Below are 25,948 nucleotides of genomic sequence, written 5' to 3'. Positions count from 1 at the left end.
CTCTTTCTTCCCCAGTTCCCTTCAGGCTGCTTTAGCGTCTTCTCCTCTCCATCCCCCCACCCCCAGTCTCCTCAGATGCAACCGAAAACAGGAAGTTGCGTCAGAGGAGACTTTTGCAGCAGCCACATGCGACGCGACTTCAAGGCTCCGGCAGCAATACAACGGATAGCCTTATAGAAATCGCCACAAAGAGAAGGAAAGAGAGGGAGGGAGATGCCGGACTGCACGCTCGTTCACCGCGCGTGCTCACTCCTTTAACTGCGGAGACAAGACCATTCACCGCTCCATGGGGCGGTGAATGGCCTTGTCCCCGTACTCATAGTGACCTTTTTTTTGGTCACTGTTTCAGCGGGTTACCCACAGCTAGCTGTAGCTAGCCACGGGTAACAACCACCATGTCATTCTCTAACCTGGAACAAAGGTGGTGGTAGAGGTACAATCAGTGCATTACTGGATCTGGGGAGGATAAGCAGAGGGAAAGACAAAGAGGTCTGGACCCAAAGGGGATGGGGCTGGATTGTGAAAGAAATGTTGGTTAAGAAAGAGAGAAAGAAAAATTGGATGCACAATCAGAAGGAAGTGCAACCAGAGACTAATGAAATCACCAGACAACAAAGGAAGGAAAAATGATTTCATTTCCCCCTCCGCAATTCACGGTGATAGGGGAAAAGCATAGCAGTGAATACTGAAAAACCACGGATAACTTTTCGTATGTTATTTGCGGTTTTTCGGTAACAAACCCCTAAAAAAAAAATAAAAACCCGCGAATAACCTAACTTGATTTGCTCCGGGAGCAGCGATTTCTTCCGTACAACACTGGGAGAAGCAATTTCCTGTGATGTAAATTTGGGGGCAGAGTTAGAGAATGAAAAATCACAAATAATCAAAACTGCGGTTAATGAAACTGCGAATACTGAGGGGGATGTGTATTTTCAATTTAGTGATCAAAATGTGTCTGTTTTGAGAATTTATATCTGCTGTATATATTTTGCACTATATTTGTCTATTTTTCTATAGTTGTTACTGAGGTGACATTCCATATTTTAAAGTCATCTGCCTTGACATCTTTGAAACCCCCCGAATATAAATGATAATTAACATTTTCTCTGTATACAATGTACTTTGTGTTTTTATAATTTTGTGGTTACCATTATGGATTAATAAGATTATATTGTGTGAAAAATGGATGGAAGAAATTGCACTATGGGGGTGAAGTCAGGGGAGGAGCTTGGATGGGGGTACTCGGTTGGTAGGCTCAGGGGGTACTTGGCTTGAAAAGGTTGAGAAACACTGGTCTATTTAGCCTAGTATAGCAAAAGTGGAATAAAAAAGATTAATTTATTGATTTGTCAATTCAATTGCACTGATAGATCATTAATGAAAGAAGGCAAACCCCAGACTGTACTGCTATGTCTCATAACAGCCTGTGGCTATTTGAGAAATGCAATATAACGGTTTCACTCATTGGTCCGCCTCCTTCCCTTTGATATAAATACCATCATTTGTTGAGTGTGACAATTATTATAGAGTTAATATGATTAATATAATTATCAAAAAAGAAAAAGATAATGAAATTGATGAAACATCTGTGCAAATAGCAATTGTGTGCAAAATGACAATTTTGTCACATAAAGCTAAATTGAAAATTCATAGAAAGTTCATAGAAAAACCACAACAAAGTAATGCTGTTCTATACCTCGAGAACAGAGTTACATTTTTCTTTTAGAGCTCAAGATTGTAATTTCTCCTTGTCCAGACGGGACATAGCCACAAAATTGGTCAAATGTTGAAGCTCAAAGAATACATATTTAGTTGAGTGACAAGGATGTCTTAAGTAAAATGTAGCCCCTAGTGAGATGACCCCTAGTTTTAAAAGAAGAAAGTCACGCCTACGTTTTTGCATTTCCCTTGAAACATCAGGGAACATTTGACTTTTACAACCGAGAAATTCCTTCTGTTTATTCTTTAGAAAAAGTCTCAAAATCCAGGACTTATCAATAGAAAGAGCTAATGTTGCAGGTGTTGCCACCTCCGTGTCTGACTTCTCCAAGATCTCAGTAACATTCAATGCTTGTCCTTCAGTAGGTTCAGGTTGCTGTTGAAGTGGAGTTTTGCTGGGGAGATAATACACTTGAGAAAATGGTGGTAGGTTCCCTTCCGGGACTTCCAATATTTCTATTAAGTATCTCCTAAGCATATCTCTAGGTGTAACCATAGTTACTCTTGGAAAGTTTATCAGCCTCAAGTTATTAATACGCGCCTGGTTCTCTAATAACTACTTTTCATCTAAGATTCAAGTTATCTTTAATTATAATCTCCTGGAGTTGTTGTACTGAAACCATATCCTGCTGAGTCATGTCTGAATGGTGAATCAATTTATTTTCAATTTGTTGGAAATTGGGGCTAATTATCTTCCCAAACTTTGCTACCAGTTCTTTAGCCTTTTCTTGTATGAGAGGAGCTCCATCCCCTTTATCATTTTGGCCATTCCACTGTAACTTCTGCTGGACTGAATAATTGAGTGGAATGGTCCACTTTTTTCTTTTTGATCTGGTGGAAGCTAGGACCCTGAAGAGCAGTTGAACTACCTATGAATGAACGAGTAGCATCACCATTAGTGGATTCGATGTCACAGCTATGCCAACCAATGATTGGCCGCTGGGATGTGTAGAGGTGGAGTACCGAGTAGAGGTCTGCACGGGAATGGGGATCGCGGCAATCCCGCAGGAATCCCACGGGACCCCCCTCTGGCCCACGGGGACCTCCGTCTAGCCAACAGGACTCCCACGGGGAAGGAAGACTTTGGAAGCAGGGTTCGTCCATATAATATAATGGACACGTCAGCCTTAGTAAAAGTTTATAAGTTAATTACCTGAACAAAACACAAAAAAAGGGTTCCACCAAAGAGATTCCACAAGGAAAACAACAGTGGAAACTCAAAAGAAGCTGTGGAATTGATGATCCTGTCAGAAGTAATTGCTGCTTTTTATGGGGACGGCCGGGGATGGAGGTAATTCCTTGCGGGGTTGGGTGGGGACGGAGAGGATTTCTGCCCCGTGCAACTCTCTAGTACTGAGAAATAATTTAATTCCTGTCTCGGCGTCTGTGCACACCAGCACCATATTTTGAAACTGAGTTTGGAGAAGCTTGGGCATGATAAAGCACATTGAAGCACTGTTCTTATTCAATTCAAACATGATGACAGATAAAGGCCAGATGGCCCATCTAGTCTGCCCATCCACAGTAACCATTATCTCTTTCCGAGAGATTCCACGTGCCTATCCCAGGCCCTTTTGAATTCAGACAGACTCTGTGTCCACCACCTCTTCTGGGATACTGTTCCTTATATCTACCACTCCATGCATCTACCACCCTGACGCAGCCTTGACCGGTGAAATGGGGATTCTCTGTTGGGCATTTTTGTAAAGCAGAGACAGCGCTATCCGGAGAACAGAGGAATCGAGGACATCAGAGTAGCCGCACAGATAAGTTCTTTGCTATATTGGAACGGTGCTGGTTGTGATCACACATTTATAATATTCTGAACAGCTGGATGCCGACTGAACATGTATACGTCGGAATGAATGGACGGTTAAAAACTGCCTTATTGAGAGTGTTGTATTTATAAGAAGAAACACACGACATATGTGGAGGCTTTTTTCTCCACTTAAATTGTGTTTCATTGGTTGAGAGAATAAAAGAAGATTCTCCTTTTTTTGTGGTCTGCATTATGATATACATTGGACAGTGTAGTGGTCTGCATGGTTCATAGACAATTTGTCCTCCGATGGTCAAGCGGCCTCTAGTGGCGCGCTCAGTTGTCTTGCGCTGAGTTGTCTTGCGCTGAGTTGTCTTGCGCTCAATTGTCTTGCGCGGAGTTGTCGCTGCACTGAATTGTCTTGCGCTGAGTTGTCGCTGCACTGAATTGTCTTGCGCGCAATTGTCTTTGCGCTTATTTGTCTGCGCTATTTTGTCTGCGCGTGATTGTCTTGCGCGTTTTTGACCTGTCACCGGTCTGCATAGTGTCAAGCGTAATCTTTATAATTTTTCTTTTGATTTCAACTACTCCAACATTAGATAAATGCTGCATCAGGGCATGCTAGGAAGGTAAAATTCTTAGATATCATAAATGCTTCTTCTTGGAGTAGCTGGTCCGGGAACCGACAAGAGGGGGAGCTATTTTAGATTTGGTCCTTAGTGGAATGCAAGTGATCCTAACGTGATCAAATTTGAGCGGATAACTGGAGTGACGTAGTGGCATTTCATTTTCTCAAGGGCAACTAAAATTGTTAAAAAAAAAAAAAAAAAAAAAGCTAAAAGGTCTGTGGCAAAGGTCAGAAGTGGAAGCCCAGACCAGGTGTATTCCATGTATTAAAGGAGGAAAGAAGAGAAAACGGGAACCAGCATGGTTTAAAGGTGAAGTGAAAGAGGCTGTTACAGCCAAGAAAACATCCTTTAAAGGATGGGAAAAAGGATGCCAGGAATGATATTGGTTGGCCTGTCCAATCAAAGCAGTTTGCTACCTGTACCTTTAAAATCAGTGTGGAGGTCTCGTAATGAATTGTCAGAAATCTCTTTCCTGGAATTTAGCAGTTCTTTACTAAAATACCTGAAAGAAAAAAAAAATTGATCTAGTGGGGTTTTTTAGGTGAACAAAAACCATGTGCAAATTTACTTATCACTATGGGAGAAGTTTGGGCTGGATAGGAAGATGCTGTAATGCCCCTCAGAAACAGACAATTGGCCCGATGCTCCGAATCGACCTAGAATTGGAAGCCTTACTGCTTAATTAAAAGGGAGTTTGTGGGATTTTTGAGCCGGCATTTTTTCCAGTTTCAGGAAATATTTAAAACACTATTAAGTTCCAAATCCGGGCACAATCTAAACAAGGAAAACACTTCAGGTGCTAATCATTGTGCATTCAGAATTTGTATCTTGCTATATCCACATCATCAAAATGATAAATATGTTTTCAGGCACTGCTATACAAAATATTCCAATTGTTAAGTATCTGTAAGAAAATGGTCAAATATTACAATAGCGTCAAAGGAAATAGATGCACAAAATGGATTTAACTTGTGAACATCTGCTTAAAAGTCAAACAAATCAGAAGTAGGTAGTAGTTATTCAAGAGATTTGGTTTAACATGGTTCTTAGCATGCATTTTGAGAAATCCTAGTTCTTTTTCCTTTTAGTTCTTCTAGTGACTTGGTAGTGCTACAAAAAGCCTTCCTGAGAGCAGCCAGAGAAAGATTATGAATGAAATCATTGGAATCAAATACCTGTGTTTAAGTCAATGCAGAGGAATTAATTGAAACAACAAATCCTCCTTTTTGAAATCACAGTCCTATGAGAACATCTAGAACAGTGGTTCTTAACCTTGTTGGAGGTACTGAACCCCACCAGTTTCATATGCGTGTTCACCGAACCCTTCTTTATTGGAAAAATAAAATATGATTTTTACAAATTCAAAACATAGGTATACAGTGAGGGAAAAAATAATATCAATTTTGAAAACAAAAAAGTTCTCCTATATTTCAAATAATAATAACAACATAATAATGAAATTTACTGCAAATCAGTGTGACTTCTGCTGTTGCCTCTCAGAGACCAGTTCAGAAATGCGCGGCTTTACCTTGGCAAGTGCCACTCTCATGTCATTTTCGCAACAAAGTCTGTTCTTTTTCTTCGTTTTTATGTCCAGCATCCTCGAAAAGGATTGCACGCTATATGAGTCGGAGGTGTGTTTTGACCTCCGCCGAACCCGCGAGACTGACTCACCGAACCCCGGTTAAGAACCACTGATCTAGAAGGAGAACTAGTTCAGGCATTTTGAACAAAAGCACTCTTTACCTTTTTATTTGCAGTGGTTCGAACTACCGAGGTTGTGGGTTCAAATCCTTGTGACCCTGGGCAAGTCTCCTAATGCCTCCAGGTACACTAGAGAAAGTACCTGGATGTAAAACCACATAAAAATAAATGGAAAGAAATCGTATTTGTTAGTTTCAAGGTTATATTTTTAATTTGCCATCGATTGAACATATTTCTTGCCACTTAGTACACCTTGTGTATCATGGACTTTCTTCTCATTTAGCTTTTGATATAAGGGATTCCTAGAAGGTCTGTTCCTTTACCCTCCTAGAGAGAGAGGATTAAGACTAAAGTGCATCTCTTTCACGTTGGCCTGTTAAAATCTCATTTCATGATCTCACAGCACTTCAAATGCTCTTCTTTTGACCTTTACTCGCCGCCCAAACTCTTGTGGCAAAGGGAAGCTGGAGTCTGGAAGGCTTCGAATGATTCCGGATTTCTTGGCTCTGTCTTGATCAATATTGAGAGGAAAAAAATGACCCAAAATTTGAATATGGTGATCGTCCAACTTTTTGAAAATAGCTCATAATCACTGGATGATGCGATTGCTCGACTAGAATTGTCATGCTTCCGACTTTTGATATCATGGAAAAAGAAAACAAAAAACCAACTAGTCCTTAAGACCTGAAATTATTTGAAATGTAATAGTTGTTGCAGGTTCAGCTCCCCCAGCCTAGGAATCATTTGCAGCAGGCAGAGCGCATTTTTCTGTTGAAGAAACTACTTCCCAGGAAAAAGCAGGAGTGCATTTCTGGAAATCGCACTTTTCCAACTGCGCGAATTATTCTTACGCTTGTTGAATATCTGTCTAAAAATGCACAAGTCAGAAAGCCATCTCGGAGAATTCTGACCCCATTTCGCCGCGGCCAAGGAAGGGTTAAAGCTACCTGTCCCCGATGACGTCAACGGGCTCCTGGCAGCCCCCACCTTCCCTCCCCACGTGACTCTTGAATTAAGAAGGGCCGGCAGCGCAAGCGGCGAGCAAAATGTGTCCCTTCCCTGCCGCTGGCTGCCCCCCGCTGCCCTGCGTCTGCAGCTCCGGGCGGCCGTGCTCCGGGCTGCAGCTGACGGCCAGCCGCCTGCGATGGGTGGGGGACCAGCTGCAGGAGCAGACCCTGGGCCGCAGGAAGCAGCTCTGCTCGTCCATCTGCCTCGTCTGTGCCGTCGCTCCCTTCGCGCTCCTCTTGCTGCTGCTGCGGGGGACGAGGAGCTGAGAGCCAGCGACAGGTGAGCCCAAGGCAGGGACCTGAGAAAAGACGGCACGGATCCGTCTTCCTTTTCCTGGAGCCAGAAGGTAACCCGGTTTTGCTAGATTTTCTGCAAGTTAAATTTCTACTTTTCCAAACGGAATTGTGGTGCAAAATCCTACTGGCTGGACCCCAGAAGTCTTTATCTGCCCTCATCTACTAGAAGCTTTTTTTCTTCACGTTTCTGCATTTGACAAAAATAGTCCTACAGCCGAATTACAGGTTAAATTAGTCTTTGTTATATTTTGTAAGATTTAGGGTTTTTTTGTTAGTTATGTTTGTCTCCCCCCAATTTTGTGATTTTGTCGATTTGTTCATCGCTTAGAATTTGGAATAAGCGATTAATCAAATTTTAGAATAAACTTGAAACTTGTTCAATTATACATTCCAAAAGTAAGATCAGTCCACAATAACAACTGACTGAATCGACTTTTTCCAATGGAATTTGACAGCCCCCAAACAATTCTCACTGAGCAGATTTACTGAAGTTCAAATCTCAGGAAGTAGATCTAGACATTGTAGAAATACATTTGAATAGTTGCTGCAGCTCATAGGAAACATATCTATTATCTTTAGAATGAGTATTATAAAACCAAGAGGCCACTCGGGTGCAGTTTAAGTGACCATTCCCGATCTGAATCTATGGCAAACTGAACCAAAAGTGAAGCAGGAACTTGGGCTTCGGTATCGCACTTCTCAAGGAAATTAGTTAAATCAAAGCTATCGGCAGATAAATTCTGAGATGTTATCCTTGAAACTTTTGAGAGCCTCCGGTACTTGTAAAATCTCATTAAGGTGTCATTTAAACATTTCTTCTGTTGTAATAAGAAAAACTTTGGGGAAATTTATAATCCTAAGATTACATATTCTAGTTACATTCTCCAACATTTCATATTTGAAGTGTAAGTTCCCACTGTCTTTAACGCAAGTTAAAGCATGCAATTCCAAATCTTTCAATCTAGACTCACAGTCTGCCGATTTATTCTCCAAAGTTGACAGTTTATTCTTTATTTCCATATGTTCAGAGAGCACCGTTGTACATCGAGAAGATAACTGCAAAAGTTGTAAGCTGGAAATAGCTTCCCAAATCGACTCCATGTTAAAGACCCTAGGTCTTTGCAAGGGAGCAATCTCCATTCTAGGACCCAGGAAAGACACAGATTCCTCTTCATGGGTTTGCTCCATTTCCTCCACCGAGTGTGTTGGTATATCCTCCTGCATCTGTATAGGGTCGAGAAACCGACTCTGTTGAGACGGCAAGGTCCAACTTCCAACAACTCATCCGTAGCCCCTGGACAACTCGGTGGACTCCGCTCCTCCAGAGATAGGATGGTGCCTTCAAAAGAGTACTCGCACGCTTCAGCCTGCGTACCTCCTCCTGCCAAAGATCCCTCTGGTTGCTGTACTCAGGAGCTATACTCCACGAAGGCGTCCATTGGGCCGGTAGAAGAAACAGATTCCTCCGGGAACACCCGGATCTTGGATTTTCTCTTTACCATTGGTAAAGTTGAAAAGTAAAGTTTTTCCTGGCAACAGTGTCTTCGTGGAAGCTTCAAGCTGCCATCTTAGGTAAGCTTCACCCCTTTCAATTTCCACTATACGCTTAAGCTTTTTTTCAAGAGGGAAACCAAAGCACTGCCATGATGCAGTAAACTGGGATATAGGGAGAGGATGTACACGATCCTTTTGAAGAGCATGTATATGATCAGTTGACAAATATATTATTATTGAAGTGCCCTTGTCATGCTTGTCCAAGCATCATACTATTTCTAAATTCTAAAATCTACAATCTGGAAAGTTCAATTATTGGAAAGCTTGCTGGGTTTTGGGGTTTGGGGGTTTTGGGGTTTCTAAAATAAATTGATCATTTTTAGACAATTATTTCCACTTTGGAAATTTTATGTAAGTAGGAAAAAACCTAACAACTTCCCTGTTGTGATTGCAAAATATAGGTAACTGTCAGAATATAGGGGAAGAGTCTGTGAGTGCTGTAGAAGACTGCCATTGTTAGCATCCCTATGGAAATAGGATGGTCCATTTGGTCTGCCCAGTGTCAACCAAGTTGTTAGGTAAGATTAGGCAGTTGCCTAGAGCAGCTACTGCCAAAACAAAGTGATAGATCCTGAAAGCCACACCAACTCAAAGAACCATCAATGTGCAGAAAGGGTGGGTGATTTTTCAAATATATTTCTTTAACACCTCTTTGAAAGAATTCACAGCGAGAATAAGTCAAACATAAGTTAACAGACAATTACAGCAGTTAAAAATATTCAAATTACAAAGTATGGCATAGTATGTTACAGAAATCCAAATAAACAAGAAAAAGATGTCCAAAAAAATCAATAGGTCTACATATCAAATTATATCCAAAAAGGAGAAAAGACCTTAGCGTCCAATAGGGGCTCTAAAAAACTACCTACATAGACAAGCTGGTTTCAAACATAATTTGAGACCAGCAGACACATCCTTGGTCAAAAACTCCCAAAAACGAGAGAGGTAGTGTTTAAGGCTCTTTCAAATTCAATTTTTTCAATAAAAGTCACTTTCCCTTTCCAATATACTTTTTTTAGTTTTTTTCAATTTTTCAATGAACGTTGCTGTTTGAACGTAGTCCTGGGGTTAGAAAGCAGGAAAAACGGCTCCGTGGAGAGTATGCTACAGCACATTACAATATCGACACAATGCATGGTAAATAAAACATTTAATAGACAGCGTAGGGTGTGAACGATGGAGCATATAGCGTGGCAAGAGTAAGAAAAGAAGTTGCAGATGAGGTCAGAGTGTTTGAGAATTCACCCCCTCCTATAGTGTCTGTGTGAGTCGTAGTCTGAGTGAGAGGGTGGTAAATGAATACACCCACCACAACATTTAATATTTTAAAAAGCATGTCATCCCAAAGGAGTCTTGGGGGGGGGGGGAACTAGAGACCTGAAAGTGAGCAGGGAGAATGTAAGGCTGAAGGCTTACTGAAACTGTGGGCATTTCAACTCAACTCATTAAAGCAGTGAAATCACATTGACCCATTATCATTTAGACTACTAGTGCAATCACTAGTACTCTCTACACTGGATTACTGCAACATCATTTATATGGGCATTCCCCAAAAAAACAGTGAGGAAAACTTAGAATAGTTCAGAACCCAGCAGTCCGCTTGATATTTGGATTAAAAAAGAGTGACCATATCAGCCCCTACTGCATTGGCTGCCATTCGAAGCATGAACAATATTCAAGTTCACTTGCATATGTTTCAAGCTAGTATGGGGGACTAGCCCCCACATACCTATTATCACACTTCATACTATACAGTCCCACGAGACAAACCAGAAATTGCAATCTATTTGCATATCCAAGCATTACCGGCTGTATATACAAAACTTTACTGGACAGAACTTTTAAGTACCAACAACACTGGCTGGACAGCTACATAAATGGAGCTGAACCGACCTACGTCGCCTTTAGAAAAACCATAAAAACTGCCTTATTTGACAAATATGTCAACTAAACTTCAACTACACCTCTCTCTTTTTCCTTTTTCTTTTACCTAATATGTCCCCCCTGAAAAAATTCTAAACAATCAGTATTATGTAATTCACCACTTTATCAAAAAGGACCTCTCTGAATTTCTAAACTAACTGTATATTATAATTGTTGCATTTCTAAGATTCGGTATACTGTCATTTCTCTATCTGCATACTGTAAATCGCTAATTGTCCAGCTCTCTTCAGTTGTAAACCGCATAGAAGTCGCAAGATTATGGCGGTATAGAAGAATAAAGTTATTATTATTACATGTGTCTGTTTTCTCTTCGAGCTAGATGGGACTATTGTTTTAGAAGCATTTGTGACTTTTAAAGGGGTCTGTAGCTACTGGGAAAGGAAATATACAGCAGAGAAACACAGTCAAAACTTCCCCCCACTAGTGAGACCAGGGCCAGCCCTACCACTAGGCTTAGAACAGCGGTGCAGCTGTGGCACGAGAGAGAGCCTCCTCCCCACCCCCACCACGCTTGCTGCTGCCACAGCCCTATCACCTTCTGAGCGGAAGCTGTTTTCAGAAGACTGAGGCACCGATGCTCAAAAGGGTTCTCGAGGGCTGCCACACCGAGAACCCTATGCAAATGCATCACAAGGAGCCCATTAGTATTTAAGTGAGTTCTGCATGTCTTGTTTGAGGCACATAACACACGCAACAGCAGTGCCCATTTTTAAAAACCCATTTAAGGCCTGCAGGGTGAGCAGAGGCTGCTGGCTCAGCTGGTGTGCATGTGTTGTGCATTCACACAACACAAGCACAATAGCTGCGTCCTTTTAAAAAAAAAAAAAAGATGGCGAATCAACTGAGCTAGCAGCTGCCACTCACCCTCCTGTCAGCTCGCTGGTCACAGCTCTGGAGCCAGCAGGAGAAGACGCAAATCAGCTGAGCCTGCAGCCGCTGCTCTGCCAGCTCACTGGTTGCGGCTCTAGAGCCACCATCGCTGGGCAGAGGGAAGGAAAAAGGCAGCTGCAGGCAGGAGGAGCTGTGCCTAACGATTGCTCCCCCTTTTACCAGGCTGCTCCACACAGATAGCACGCATATAACTTGCATGCTATTGTGCTGAGCATTACCTGATAATGAAAAATCACTCAAATCATGGTGGAGTCAGAGCTTTGTGCACTGGGCCCACTCAGGTGCTTTCATATTCTGCCCCCCTCTTATGCAGTCTTCCTGCTTGTCTCCTCTCCTTTTCTGCTCAGATCCAACAAACCGCCAAACCCTGTCGCTTCCTCCTCTATAATATTACCAAAATCCATCCTCTTCTCTCTGAACACACTCCCAAAACCCTTGTCCACGCTTAGACTCGCGCTTAGACTACTGCAACGTACTTCTCTCGGGCCTCCCGCGCACCCATCTCTCACCTCTTCAATCCGTTCAAAATTCTGCTGCACAACTCATATTCCGTGAGAGCCGCTATTCTCACATTCCCCCTCTCCTCAAGTCACTTCATTGGCTCCCCATCCATTTCCGAATACAGTTTAAACTCCTCTTGCTGACTTACAAGTGTACTCGCTCTGAAGCCACCCCCCCCCCCCCATATCTCTCCTCACTTACCTCCCCCTATGCTCCCATCCCCCTGCATAATCTCTGCTCATCGGGCAAGCAAGCCCCTTTTATCTGTACCCTACTCTTCCACCGCCAACTTCAGACTCTGTCCCTTCTTTCTTGCGGCGGTGTATGCCTTGAACAGGCTTCTTGAATCAATACGTTGTGCTCCATCCCTGGCAGTGTTCAAATTCAAGGTAAAGGCTCATTTTTTTGAAACTGCCTTAAGCTCTTAACTCCCACTCACTGCTGTCAGATACCTAGACCTACTGTATCATTTCCTCTACCCTGAAATGTCCTGTCTAAATTAGAATGTAAGCTCTTCTCAGCAGGGACTGTCTATTGCATGTTAAAATGTTGCAGATCATGGCGGTGTTAAAGGCTAGGCTTGTACTCAGTCTTACAGCTTTTGGACCTGGGAAGAGAAGAGGTAGCGCAGTGACAGCAGGAAATGAGAAGGGAAGGAGAGATTCTGGTCACCTGGAAGGGAGGAAAAAGACAGGAGATGCTGGCTGCATTGGGGGGATGTGGAGGGGGGAAATTAGATGCTGGTCCTCTGGGCGAGATTGAAAGAGAAAGAAATGCTGCACTAGAGGGGATGTAGAGAAGAAAGGAGAAATGCTGGTCTAAGGGAGGGGGTAGGGCTCAAAGCACTGGGGAATTGGGCTCTGGTGGGGAGGGAGTAGAGTGCAATGGCTGAAGGTTTGCTTAGGGCAGTATTTCTCAACTTGGTCCTGGAGTCCCCCCTTGCCAGTCAGGTTTTCAAGATATCCACAGTGAATATGCATGAAAGAAATTTGCATATAATGGAGGCAGTGTATGTAGATCAAGTTTATGCATATTCATTGTGGATATCCTGAAAACCTGACTGGCAAAGGGGTTGAGAAACACTGGCTTAGGGTATCAGATACCCTTGGGCTGGTCCAGACTTGGGTGCTTATTCTTGTTGAAAAAATACTCTTTAGTGGGAATTTTAGTTTGGCTCCATAGACTAATTATACAGAGGTGCCAAATAGAACTTTTAATACAAAATCATAGAAATTGCCAGAAAATGGCCAAGACCAGAACAATTTAGCCTTTTCTGACTTTATCCCACACAAAATTGATTGATTCCAAAGTTGTTCTTGGTCAGGTTTTATCCTGAGGAGGAGTGTGTGGTGCGGTGGTTGGAGCTGTAGCCTGGGGTTGTGGGTTCAAACCCCACGCTGCTCCTCGTGACCCTGGGCAAATCACTTCGTTCTCCATAGCGCCAGGTACGTTAGATTGTGAGGTCACCGGGACAGACAGGGAAAATGCTTGAGTACCTGATTGTAAAACCGCTTAGATCAGTGATTCCCAACCCTGTCCTGGAGGAACACCAGGCTAATCGGGTTTTCAGGCTAGCCCTAATGAATATGCATGAGAGAGATTTGCATATGATGGAAGTGATAGGCATGCAAATTTGCTTCATGCATATTCATTAGGGCTAGCCTGAAAACCCAATTGGCCTGGTGTTCCTCCAGGACAGGGTTGGGAACCACTGGCTTAGATAACCTTAAGAGATGGTTATGACTGTCTGTGCCTCAGAGCTGTATTCTATAGACAATGTGGCCCTTAGTTTACAAGGTTTGCATAAAGATCTTAAGTTCTCATTTTATAAGGCCTGGGCATGGTAAGTGCCCCCAAGTGACCACGATTTCTAGACTAGCTCTTCTGTTCAGGAATCCTGACTAAATCTAAGCATGGCCGTTTGCACCAACAAAAATGTAGTACAAATGGCAGCTCCTAGATTTATGGCGATGCCTTTATTCTATAACTTAAAGCAATGCCTCAGATCCACCCATTTCTGTTCCCCCTTTTTTTACTTGACTGTAAAATTGAAGTTGGGATTTTGCACCCAAATGTTTGTGCATAACTCATAATTGATTTGCATTAACACCAATATTGCTTGTAAAAAATGATCAGTGCTAATGAGCTTGTTATATAATTAAATCACACATGCAATTTGGGTACAGTTTTGGTGCCATTTCAGAAGGGGACTAAACGTCCGTGTCCTAAAAGATTGATGTCGAGAGTTACATTTAGGATTTCGTAAACAGCTGCTATTGAGCAGAACGCCAGTCTTGATCCTTCTTTGGTTTTAGCTTCCCAAATGTCAAACTGGCAAGGTAAACAGGTCAGTGTGACAGTGTTGGGAACATAACTGGTTATGTTTTCTAAGATAACCAGTTATTGGCCAGTTTTAATGGATGTTTCTGCTGCATTCACCTGGCGCAGGCTCTGTTCTAAAATACAGGTGAAAAGATTCTTACTTCTGCAACTTATCTAAAATGACACTGGAAAGAGATCTCACTTATGGAAAACTAAATAGAAAGAATGAAATCTAGTACTAGGCCCCTCCTTGAGGGCCGCAATCCAGTCGGGTTTTCAGGATTTCATGAGATCTATGTGCACGCACTGCTTTCAATGCATATTCATTGGGGAAATCCTGAAAACCCGACTGGATTGCGGCCCTCAAGGAGGGACTTTGAGATCCCTGGACTAGGCCCTAGGATGCCAGATCTTTATAAAACCCATACACTAACAGCAAACTCAAGTTTGCATATGGACATTATTGTAGGAGTCCTGCAGTGTTGGATTTAAAATTGAGGTATCAAAAATATAGAACTTGTTTATCTGTTGACAAATGTTATAGCTAAAATGGAAATGTAAAAAAAGTGAAGATAACTAGCAGTAGATATTTAACTGTCTGGGGAGAGGAGAGAGTTCTTCAAAGTCTTAAGAGGGAACTTAAAACACCCAGCTGAGATAAAACATAGGTGTCCTAAGATAGGGAACAGCATTTTTTAAACCGATGGGAGATCCCAACTAGTAGGATGGAGCTTCCATGAGGGGAAAGATCCCAACACCTGCCCAGACTATGAAAGTCCCTGAACCCCTGGATCCTATAACTATTCAGGCTGTTACCTTCTTTGTAGATGTACTGCTGTTTCTTGAAATGTAATTCCACTTTTCTTTTCTTTACATCTTGCTGTGAATGAATAGTTGATCGTTCAACAAGCTTGGAAATGCTTTCAGTAGGTATGTATAAAATTAAACTGTTCCATGTTCTGTTGTTTTATTTTCACTTTGTTCCATTTAAAAGATGTCTGATCTTAATCTGACTTAATCAACTAGTACCAGAAATATGAACAAATGCACTGGCACATCAAAGGAACACTGGCATTCCTAGAACTGTTAGAACTGGAAACCAAGTTGGCTTCCTGGAGGTGTCCAAACTGCTCGGTTTCAAAAGAACAATAGATCTACAACCCAACTGGTCTCACAGATACTGTTTTACAATATTAGGTCGCTTTTCAGGAGCCCTTACCCAGGTCTGAATCTTGCTCTGAATCAGTTGAAGGGATTACAATTATCAATAAGGAATATATCATTGCAACCTTTCCAACATATATTGTGGCTTTTGACTTAATTTTTTTATGGTCAAAGTCTCCCTCCTCACCATGTCAAATCACTTGAAGCTTCTGAATCATCCAGAATACTTCTTAACCATTGTCTGCTTTGAAGAGCTTTTCATCCTAATAAGGGTGTGGCTATTTTACCAGCGGTAGATTTAGAATCTACATTCCTCCTGGCATTGGCAATTTGGTCCTGTCTCATTCTTGACCCTTTGCAGCCATGCTGCCCCATATAGATGCTCCCCACTTTTTTTTGTTTAGTAAAAAAGCAATCATTGGCTCTATCATTTACACCCCATGTTAACTTCTCTTAATCGCTTCACATCAACAATAACAAGGCTTGGATATATTACTACTTCATGTTTTCTAGTTGAAGTGGGAAAGTCAAGCAGTTTTTGACAGAAACTTGGTTCTCATTGTGTGCCCAGTTGCCCAATCTCATTTCCTTTCTCCTCGGCACCTTACCATAGCCTTCTTATAATAATAATAATAATAACTTTATTTTTCTATACCGCCATAATCAGTCGACTTCTAGGCGGTTCACATCAAGAGAAGGCTGGACATTCAGCGAATTACAAATGCATGAGGGGAATGTTACAGGAAAAAAGGTTTGTAGGGGAGGGAAAGTAAAGGGGGGGAAGTGTGTATGGGAGAATTGCCTGAAGAATTGCTTTGGGGTTTGAAGGGGGGAAAAAGCGTAGAGAACGCGGAATGGTCTGTTTAAGTGGGGAGCATTTCTCTTTTGAAGTGTGCTTTTATCCTAAACTGAAGGTGATTTTTATCCTTTTTCTCCTAATTCACTATCTAATTTAATCAGGTTTATATTTATTTATTTATTTAGATTTATAACCTGTTCTCCCCAAAGAGTTCAATATAGAGTTTACATAGAATGTGTTGCAATATATCTTCATATAGTATTATTTTACTGATGCTGGTGAAGGGTTGAGGGAGGTTTTACAGCTTTTCTAAAGTTAAGAAGTCCTTTAAGGGCTCTGATATGGAGGTAGGCTATTCCAGAGGTTTGGTAAGAAAATGGGATAGGATCGTTTCCAGGTTGTCTTGAGTTGGAGAAGTGTCCTGATGGTGTATGTAGACGTATTTCATCTTGGGAGTGTAGAGAGGAAGTTTGTCTGAGAAGTATGTAGTTGTCATGTTGTAGACTACAGGGATTTATATTCCAACACTAGGCCTTTAATAATGCAGCGTTTAGTTATGGGAATCCAGTGGGCCAATATCCGTGCTGGAGAGACTGGATCATGGGCTTGTAGGTTTTTCAGTAGTCTTATTGCTGCATTTTGAGCGTTGCAGTAATCCAGGCATGTAAGGACAAAGGCATAGAGTAGTTGGGTGAAGTCTTGTTCTGTGAAGTAGTTTCTTATCTTTCAGAGCTGGCAGAAGTAGTGCAAGGATGGAAAGACTGCTTGTGCGATGTGTTTGGAGAGTGATAGGTTTGAGTCGAGAGTAATTCTTAGGCTGTGTACTTCATCTTTTGCCATCAAGGTAATTGATTTCCAGGTTAGGAAAGGGCAGATTTAAGGAGTATTTTTGTTTCCTAACCCATAGTAGTTTTCAGTCTTGGAGGTGTTCAGTTGAAGTTTGTTTGAGGTCATTCACTGTTTAATTTTGGATAAGCAGTTGTGCATACCTGTCTACTCCATTAATTAACAGAATAATATAAATATATGCACTCTTTCTCCCTGAGATTTTTGCTTGCACTTAAAATACACAGATCCCACTGGGTTTTTCCCATCGAGGAAAAACAGAGCTTTATATTCTCTGAGCACCATTGGTTTTAGCTAGATATATATTTCTTTTGCAACCTTGAGTTTTAAATCCTAGTGGACTTATTTAAAAGGATGGTTTATAGATACCACAGTCTCGGTAGACTGTTACATTTCAGTCTCCATAATTCACTGCAGGCTGCCTTCAAATAATCTGATTAACCTATATTTCTTTGGCCAAGAATTACTCTGTCATTGATCCCACTTCTAGATGGGGAGCTTTGATTATTTCTCCTTGGTTTTAATTGTACATTCTGCTGCAAACTTTGCCCCCTTTATTAAGTCATGATAGAAGTTTCTACTGTGGCCCAGAGCGTTTAATGCTCCTGAGTGTTGGCGCAGCGTCTGAGCATTTAATGCCTCATGGCTTAGGAAAACAGGGCCTTTATTTGTAGTGCTGCAAGTGCCAAAATACAAGAGGGTGAGAGAGACTCTAAGCCAATGTCCCGCAAACTAAAAGTACTGGCCATGGCTCGAGGCACCTGGAAGGGTGTGGATATCGCCATGATGACATCAAGCGCATGCGTGTGAAGGCCCTCCAGGCGGGTCCTGAGATGCCAGAAGGGAAGAGGGCCAGAGATGATAGGTCCTGGCGCCCACTGATTGCCTAGAGGACGTGCCTCTCGCCACGAGAGGCACGTCCTGCAGGCAGTCAGCTGGCACCGGCGCCTCTCCTCCTCCCCAGTGTACCACGGCACTGGGAACTGGGTCATTGGGAAACCTGGAGTTCTAGATGGCAAATGCCAAACTCCAGTGACATCAACCTTGTCTTTTTTCCTAGGCATATTTTTCTGATTGGGTTAATACACGTGGTGAGAGAAGGCAGGCAGAAAACCAGAAGTGGCTTTAACAAAATCCCTCCTAACATGGGGTTAGTTGGCAGTTTTGGAACAAAATATGTAAAGCTGTTTCATAAGCACTGAAAGAATTTGTAGCTCCACATCTTTAACTGACACTGTCACAAGTCAAACTGTTCAGAATCACTATAGGCAGTTTAACCAGCTACTAAACTAGACCAGAAGCTCTTTCTTGAATATTGATGTATTTGACCTTTCCACGATGCATCTAAAGATCTAAAAGGTTGGGTTTCCCCTCACACAGAAAAATTTAGGCATGACAGCAGGGTTTAATTTGTAGGGAAAGGGGAAGTGGAATTAGGTAGGCCAGGGGCAACAGGCCAAGAGCTGGCTTAGACTGTATTCTGCTCTGCTCCAGTCCCACTCATCTCTTCTCCTCCTCTCCTGCAGGCTGCCTGAGAGAGAAGGACTGGAGTAAAGCACCTCTGCTGCTCTGGAGTCTGAAAAGAAGTGGCAGAACTATATTCCAGGCTGTTTACTCTTTTACAAAATTAAGCTTTTCTTCTTAGGGACACTTTTCCTACATTTTCTTTATTTCTGAACATAGAAACATTGAAACATGATGGCAGATAAAGGCCAAATGGCCCATCCAGTCTGTCCATCTACAGTAACCATTATCTTGAATTCAGACAGTCTCTGTTTCCACCAACTCTTCCGGGAGACTGTTCCATGCATCTACTACCCTTTCTGTAATAAAGTATTTCCTTAGATTACTCTGGAGCCTATCACCTCTTAACTTCATCCTACGCCCTCTTATTGCAGAGTTTCCTTTCAAATTAAAGAGACTCAACTCATGTGTATTTACATTACATAGGTATTTAAACGTCTATCATATCTCCCTTCTCCCACCTTTCCTCCAAAGTATACAGATTGAGATCTTTAAGTCTGTCCCATTCGCCTTATGATGAAGACCACGCAACATTTTAGTAGCCTTCCTCTGGACCGACTCCATCCTTTTTATATATTTTTGAAGGTGCGGCCTCCAGAATTGTACACAATATTCTAAATGAGGTCTCACCAGAGTCTTATACAGGGGCATCAAAACCTCCTTTTTCCTACTGGCCATACCTCTCCCTATGCAACCTAGCATCCTTCTAGCTTTCACCATCACCTTTTCAACCTGTTTGGCCACCTTAAGATCATCACATACAATCCCACCCAAGTCCCGCTCTTCCATTGTGCTCATAAGTTCTTCACCCCATAAACTGTACCATTCCCTCAGGTTTTTGCAGCCCAAATGCATGACCTTGCATTTCTGAGCATTAAATTTTAGCTGCCAAATTTCAGACCATTCTTCAAGCTTCGCCAGGTCTTTCTTCATGTTATTCACACCATCTGGTGTGTCTACTCTATTGCAGATTTTGGTGTCATCTGCAAAGAGGCAAATCTTACCCGACAACCCTTCAGCAATATCGTTTATAAAAATGTTAAAAAGAGCAGAACCAAGAGACACACCACTTGTAACATCCCTTTCCTCAGAGCGATCTCTATTGCTCACTATACTCTGTCGCCTTCCACTCAACCAGTTGTAATAGGGCAATTTCTCTGAGTCTCCATACTCCAGTAGAATCCATAGCCTGCTGGAATCAAATGAAGCACAGTGTATACAGCTGGAAGAAATCTTCAGAGCATGGGCACATTGGAGAAAATTGTTTTGGGCCTGTGAACTGGTGTGCGCTCATTGGCCTTCCAGTAGTGGGATGGCTGTTGGTTCTCAGGAAATGGTTTCTTTAGTGCCACAGACATGAGACATATACCTTGAGCATTACTGTATTATCGGTTTTTCTTATATTCAAGGTCTCATGAATTTGCTATCTAACAAAGCAGGTTAGTGTTCTAGCTCTTATGCATTGTATCCATATCCAGATTTTAGCTTCTTTCTTGAACTGAGAGCTGTGCTGATATGACTGGTTGGCTTGTTTTGGTTTGTTTTTTTTTTTTCTCAGAGCTTTTAGTAGTTCTAGATTAGGGGTCCCCAAAGTCCCTCATTGAGGGCCAAATCTAGTCGGGTTTTCAGGATTTCCCCAGTGAATATGCAAGAGATCTATCTGCATGCACTGCTTTCAATGCATATTCATTGGAGAAATCCTGAAAACCCAACTGGATTCGGCCCTCAAGGAGGGACTTTGGGGACCCCTGTTCTAGATTGTGATGAACGTAACCCTATATTTCCTGTATAAGAACAAAAGAATAGCCTCACTGGGTCAGACCAATAGTTCATCAAGCCCAATAGCCCGTTCCCACGGTGGCCAATCCAGGTCACCAGTACCTGACCAAAACCCAAGGTGTAGCAACATTCCATGCTACCGATCCAGGGCAAGCAGTGGCTTCCCCCGTGTCTTTCTCAATAACAGACTATGGACTTTTCCTCCAGGAACTTGTCCAAACTTTTCTTAAAACCAGCTACACTATCCACTCTGAGCCTGCGGGAACTTTGACTGCTTGTATATATGTTATATGAAAAGTGGCTGGAACCTGTAATCAGTTTCTACACCTGCACATTCTTTATAGTCTCGATAATTGGTCCAGTGAAATATTACAATTCTATCTATCTTAACATAGTTTTACAGTCATGTGTTTTTGTCACATTTTCAATAATTTGAAATATTATTTTTGGTTCTTAGAACATTCAGAGCCCATGTTCTTCCTTTTTCATGCTTTGAACATTTTAGTTTTGCATTAATTTGTTTATGTGATTATTCATGGTTTCTTGGTCAGTCTTTGGTGTTAGTAACTTATGGTTTTGAAAATTATTGCTATTCATTCTTTAGATATCTATTGTACCCCTGAGGCATTCTACGAGAGAGACAGATCTCAACATTTTTATTCAACACAACATCGATCTTGCACATTTTATACAGATTGATTTCATTTGTATTAATAAATGTGGATTGATGTGTACAGTTCCTTCCCCACTGTTGAACAACTGCTTGCTTCACATGGGGTTTTGTTTCCTTGTGTTTGTTCTTGACCTCCCTCCCACCCCCTATAAAAACATGCCGAGCAATGTTGTAGGCAAATTCCATGATGAGTAGAGTTTAGGGATCTTGTTGGGTATCCAGGCAACAAAATGTCAGAGCCCTGGGACTTGAATTGACAGAAGACTCTAGCTATAGGAATCGAAAGAACGGGGATTTTGGATTTAGCAGTAGCAGCTCAAGTTGAGTTACGTTCAGTTACAGTAGGTTTTTCTTTGTCTCCAGAGGGCTTACAATATAAGGACTCCTTCTAGTGGCAGCTTCTGTGGTAATTGTTCCAACGCACACAGGAATTTTAATGGGCAGCAGCGCATTTGCCTAATGGCAGCTGCTACCGCGGCTTTGTAAAAGGAGAGGTAAGTTTGTAGCTCAAGCACTGGAAAGTTTAAGTGAGTTGTCTAAGATCACAAGGAGCAGCAGTGGGTGTTGAACTACGCTCTGGGAGTAACCCCAGGAATTGATTTAGACCAGGGGTGTCAAAGTCCCTCCACGAGGGCCCCAATGAATATGCATGAGATCTATTAGCATACAATGAAAGCAGTGCATGCAAATAGATCTCATGCATATTCATTGGGGAAATCCTGAAAACCCTCGAGGAGGGACTTTGACACCCCTGATTTAGATCAAGAATGGTTGGGTGGGGTTTTAAAGAAAAGGAGAATATATGGCCCAGAAGGAAAAGAACTCTTTGCTGGTACAACTGCTCACTTGCCTGACCTGATCTGACCTGGATTGGACTTGCTCTTCCTGGTCTTTGACTCTGCTTCCAGTACTTCTGACTTGCTGATGATTGTGCCACTTTGTTCAGTCCTCCCGACCACTGTTTCACTGGACTTGAGACCTTTCAATTCCTCTCTATAGAAGCAATATACACATTAGCATCAACCCAAGTTTACTATGATTTGGTCTTGGCCTAAAAATTAGTTATTGCTCTAAGATTTGATTTACATGCTGTATCTGGCTACTTGTCTGTGGATGGTATGCTGATGGGAATTAGACTGGATTCTCATAAGTTATTGTCCGAGACAATATGCAGAGCTGGGTTGTGAACTTCTTTGAAGGCAGGCTTGTAATGAGGGGAAAATGTGCTATCTTTGTATATAATTCTGTAATAACTAGTATTATTCCAGGACAAGCAGGCAGCATATTCTTACATGTGAGTGACATCATTCACGGAGCCCAGTATGGACAGTCCATAAGTGCAGTGTCATTTTAAAACTTGAACATAAGAACATAAGAAGCGCCATCTCCGGATCAGACCTTCGGTCCATCTAGTCCGGTGATCCGCACACGCGGAGGCCCTGCCAGGTATACACCTGGCTTACCCTATAGCCAACCATATCTCTATATGCCTCTCTCAAGGAGATATGCATCTAGTTTGCCCTTGAAGCCTAGGACTGTCGATTCTGCAATAATCTCCCCTGGGAGAGTATTCCAGATGTCAACCACTCTCTGTGTGAAGCAGAACTTCCTGATATTAGTCCTGAACTTGCCCCCCCCTTAGCTTCATTTTATGTCCTCTTGTCCGTGTCAAATTGGACAGTGTAAATAATCTTCTCTGCTCTATTTTGTCGATTCCTTTCAGTATTTTGAAGGTCTCGATCATATCCCCACGCAGTCTCCTTTTCTCAAGGGAGAACAATCCCAGTGTTTTAAGTCGATCCTCATATTCCAGTTTCTCCATACCCTTCACTAGTTTAGTTGCTCGCCTCTGCACCCTCTCCAGCAGTTTTATATCCTTCTTTAGGTAGGGAGACCAATGTTGGACGCAGTATTCCAAGTGGGGTCTGACCATTGCCCTATAAAGCGGCATTATAACTTTCTCCGATCTACTTGAGATTCCTTTCTTTATCATGCCCAACATTCTATTTGCCTTATTTGCCGCTGCCGCGCATTGTGCCGACGGCTTCAGGGTCCTATCTATCAGTACACCCAGATCCCTTTCTTGTTCACTTTTTCCCAGAGTTGCACCTGACATTCTGTACTCGTATTCCTTATTTTTACTGCCTAAATGCATTACCTTGCATTTCTCCACATTGAACTTCATCTGCCATTTCTCCGCCCAGTTTTCTAACCGACACAAATCGCTCTGGAGTTCCTCACTGTCCTCCTGCGATCTGATTTCCCGGCAGAGTTTTGTGTCATCTGCAAACTTGATGATCTCACTGGATGTTCCGTTTTCCAGGTCATTGATATAAATATTAAAAAGGATCGGCCCAAGTACCGAGCCCTGGGGTACACCACTAGTCACTTTCTCCCAGTCGGAGAACTTCCCATTTATGCCCACTCTCTGCTTCCTATTTTCCAGCCATTTGCCTATCCATCCAAGATCACCGCACCATGCATGCTTCAGTGCCTTCCTGACCATCTTCCAATCGTGAGACCATCAGTTCTCAGTTTCTCTATATGTACTTTTTCTGCAAACTTTTTTGGCATATGTTCTTCATTAGTACTTTTGTGCCTTCTTATTGACCCAGTTCATCATTTTTTAATTTTTTTAACCTTGTGGTCTTTGGGCCCTTTTAAACTTGTCTTCAGGCTGGACTCATCAAGCCCTGTTCAGTTTACAATCTGCTGAACCTTTCCAAAACTTTGTTTTTTGACTTGGCGTCGGAAGTTTTTCCTCCGATGTCCAAACTTTCTACTGGCTTTAAGCGGTGCTGATTTAACTGATAAGTGCACTAATTAAATATGTGTATCAATGTAATGTAACACTCCCGTAGGTTCAACACCTCCCCGCATAAGATTTTAGAATATAGATGCCAGCAAACCACTTAGCGTTTGTCCATATTGGTTTTCAAATTAGCATTTCCCAACTGGGCCGGGAAGCCAACAATATAGAAGAAAGCTTCCAGGGAAGGTTCGACCAGGCTTGTTTTCAGGGACACCAGGAACCCATCATCAATGAAGTAATAGAAAGCTGAAAGTTTTAGCAGCAGCAGCTGCGGCGTAACAATTCAGAGAGGAGGCGGGAGGATCAGTTAAATTAGCACTATAGCACATGGTGTGTCCCCTATGATGGTGAGCTAAGTCTAGGACAATCAAGCCATTGTGACATCACTCATGAGGTTGGCTTTTATTGGTGGAATGAGGCATTATGACATCACAGTACCAGCTCTGGTTATCAGAGGCTGAAACTTTTCACACTATTTATTTATTCAGTTTTCTATACCGTTTCCCCAGGAGAGCTCAGAACAGTTTACATGAATTTATTCAGGTACTCAAGCAGTTTTTCCTGTGTGTCCCGGTGGGCTCACAATCTAGCTAATGTACCTGGGGCAATGGGGGGGATTAAGTGACTTGCCCAGGATCATAAGGAGCAGCGTGGGTTTGAACCACAACCCCAGGGTGCTGAGGCTGTAGCTTTAATAACTGCACCACACTCTTCTGAAGCTTACTATCTCACACTGAGGGTTCACCATATTTTACACAAATTATATTTATTATTTTCTATGTGCCAGCATTTTGTTACACTTTACACTAGGTCTTCAGCATCAGACAACCCAATACCAACGGTATCGACATCATCTACCTCATCAGTGCTGCCTATAGCAGGGGAAACTCATAAAAAGACTAAGAAGTGTAAACACACATCCCCTTCCAGGAACGCCTCAACATCTTGGGCATCTTCACCATCAATTCGCTCTAAGCGCTAATGTACCAATGACACGTCATAGTTGGCATCACCTTTGAAGTGTGCCTCAATACCGGGGTCTGAGCAAGGGTGAATGCATGTATTTCTACAAATTCTTAGTTTGAGATATCTTTGTTAGGTAGGGTTTGCAGTCACCAATATTCAGGTCAACCAGTGCTTCGATGATCAACTAATACACCTATGATACCAGTGAACTTATCAGTTATGGCACCATCTCTGCAGGAGCAGCTGGCAGTTAATTAAGGCAACATCCTTGGAGCATCAGTGTCTATAGACAGTATGCATGCCAGATGCACATCATCAGCATCAATCATATGCATCAAGGACGTACTTCAATGACATCCAGATATCAAGTCAAGCATCTACAATGAGGCATATATCGTCATCAAGAGCGATCAGTTCACTTCATTCTCAGCACTTCTATTGATGTTCATTGAGGCACTCCAGTTGACTCACCTCAACGTCACCCTCTATCTCCTCGATGGTCCTCTCCATGATCTCCTTGATGTTGTTCTTAATTACCATACCCCAGCATCAAGAATTATGACTCTCACCTCACTCGACATTTTTCTAGTGACTGGCCAGAGTTGTCAGCAAATGAAACTTATGCTTTTTCTGATTCATCTCCTTCATGGCTTTGTAGTATGTCTCCCCCCACAAGGTCCATCTTTAATTAAATTCATTAGACAGATGAGGCAGGAACTCCCAATAATGGAGTCTCCTTCAGTATCTCAGGTAGAGCTTAGAGATGCTCTGGCCTGTAAAAACTTATCTCCAGACTGCATAAAGGTTCCTTTACACACCTCATGAAGGAGGCATTACTGAAAAACTTGGAATCTCCTTTGCATGTTGCTTGACTTTATTTTTATTGGGGCAGATATTGTGCATGTGTAACACACGTACATCTGTGCCATTAAAAAAAGAAAGAAAGAAAAAAGCCTTGAACAGCTAAGTGACAGGAGACTGCTTTGGAGCTTCCCCTGCCACTCAGCTCTTCAGGCTTCCCCAAACCAACTCTGCGCATGAGAGAGCCGGTTTCTAAA

At 42.2% G+C, this 25,948-nt stretch overlaps 1 long non-coding RNA gene across 1 annotated transcript in view; it reads left to right on the top strand.

Moving 5' to 3' along the window:
• The first annotated feature begins 8,156 nt into the window (after positions 1-8,156).
• The window catches only part of LOC117366213, a 33,830-nt gene continuing 16,038 nt past the window's right edge, over positions 8,157-25,948 (top strand). Inside the window, exons 1-2 of the long non-coding RNA XR_004540511.1 lie at positions 8,157-8,687; positions 15,222-15,257. This is a non-coding gene — a long non-coding RNA (uncharacterized LOC117366213). The remainder of the gene's footprint in view (positions 8,688-15,221; positions 15,258-25,948) is intronic.

The sequence above is a fragment of the Geotrypetes seraphini genome, chromosome 8 (genome assembly GCF_902459505.1).
Source record: "Geotrypetes seraphini chromosome 8, aGeoSer1.1, whole genome shotgun sequence".
NCBI lineage: Eukaryota > Metazoa > Chordata > Amphibia > Gymnophiona > Dermophiidae > Geotrypetes > Geotrypetes seraphini.
This window is presented reverse-complemented; position numbering and strand designations above follow the sequence as displayed.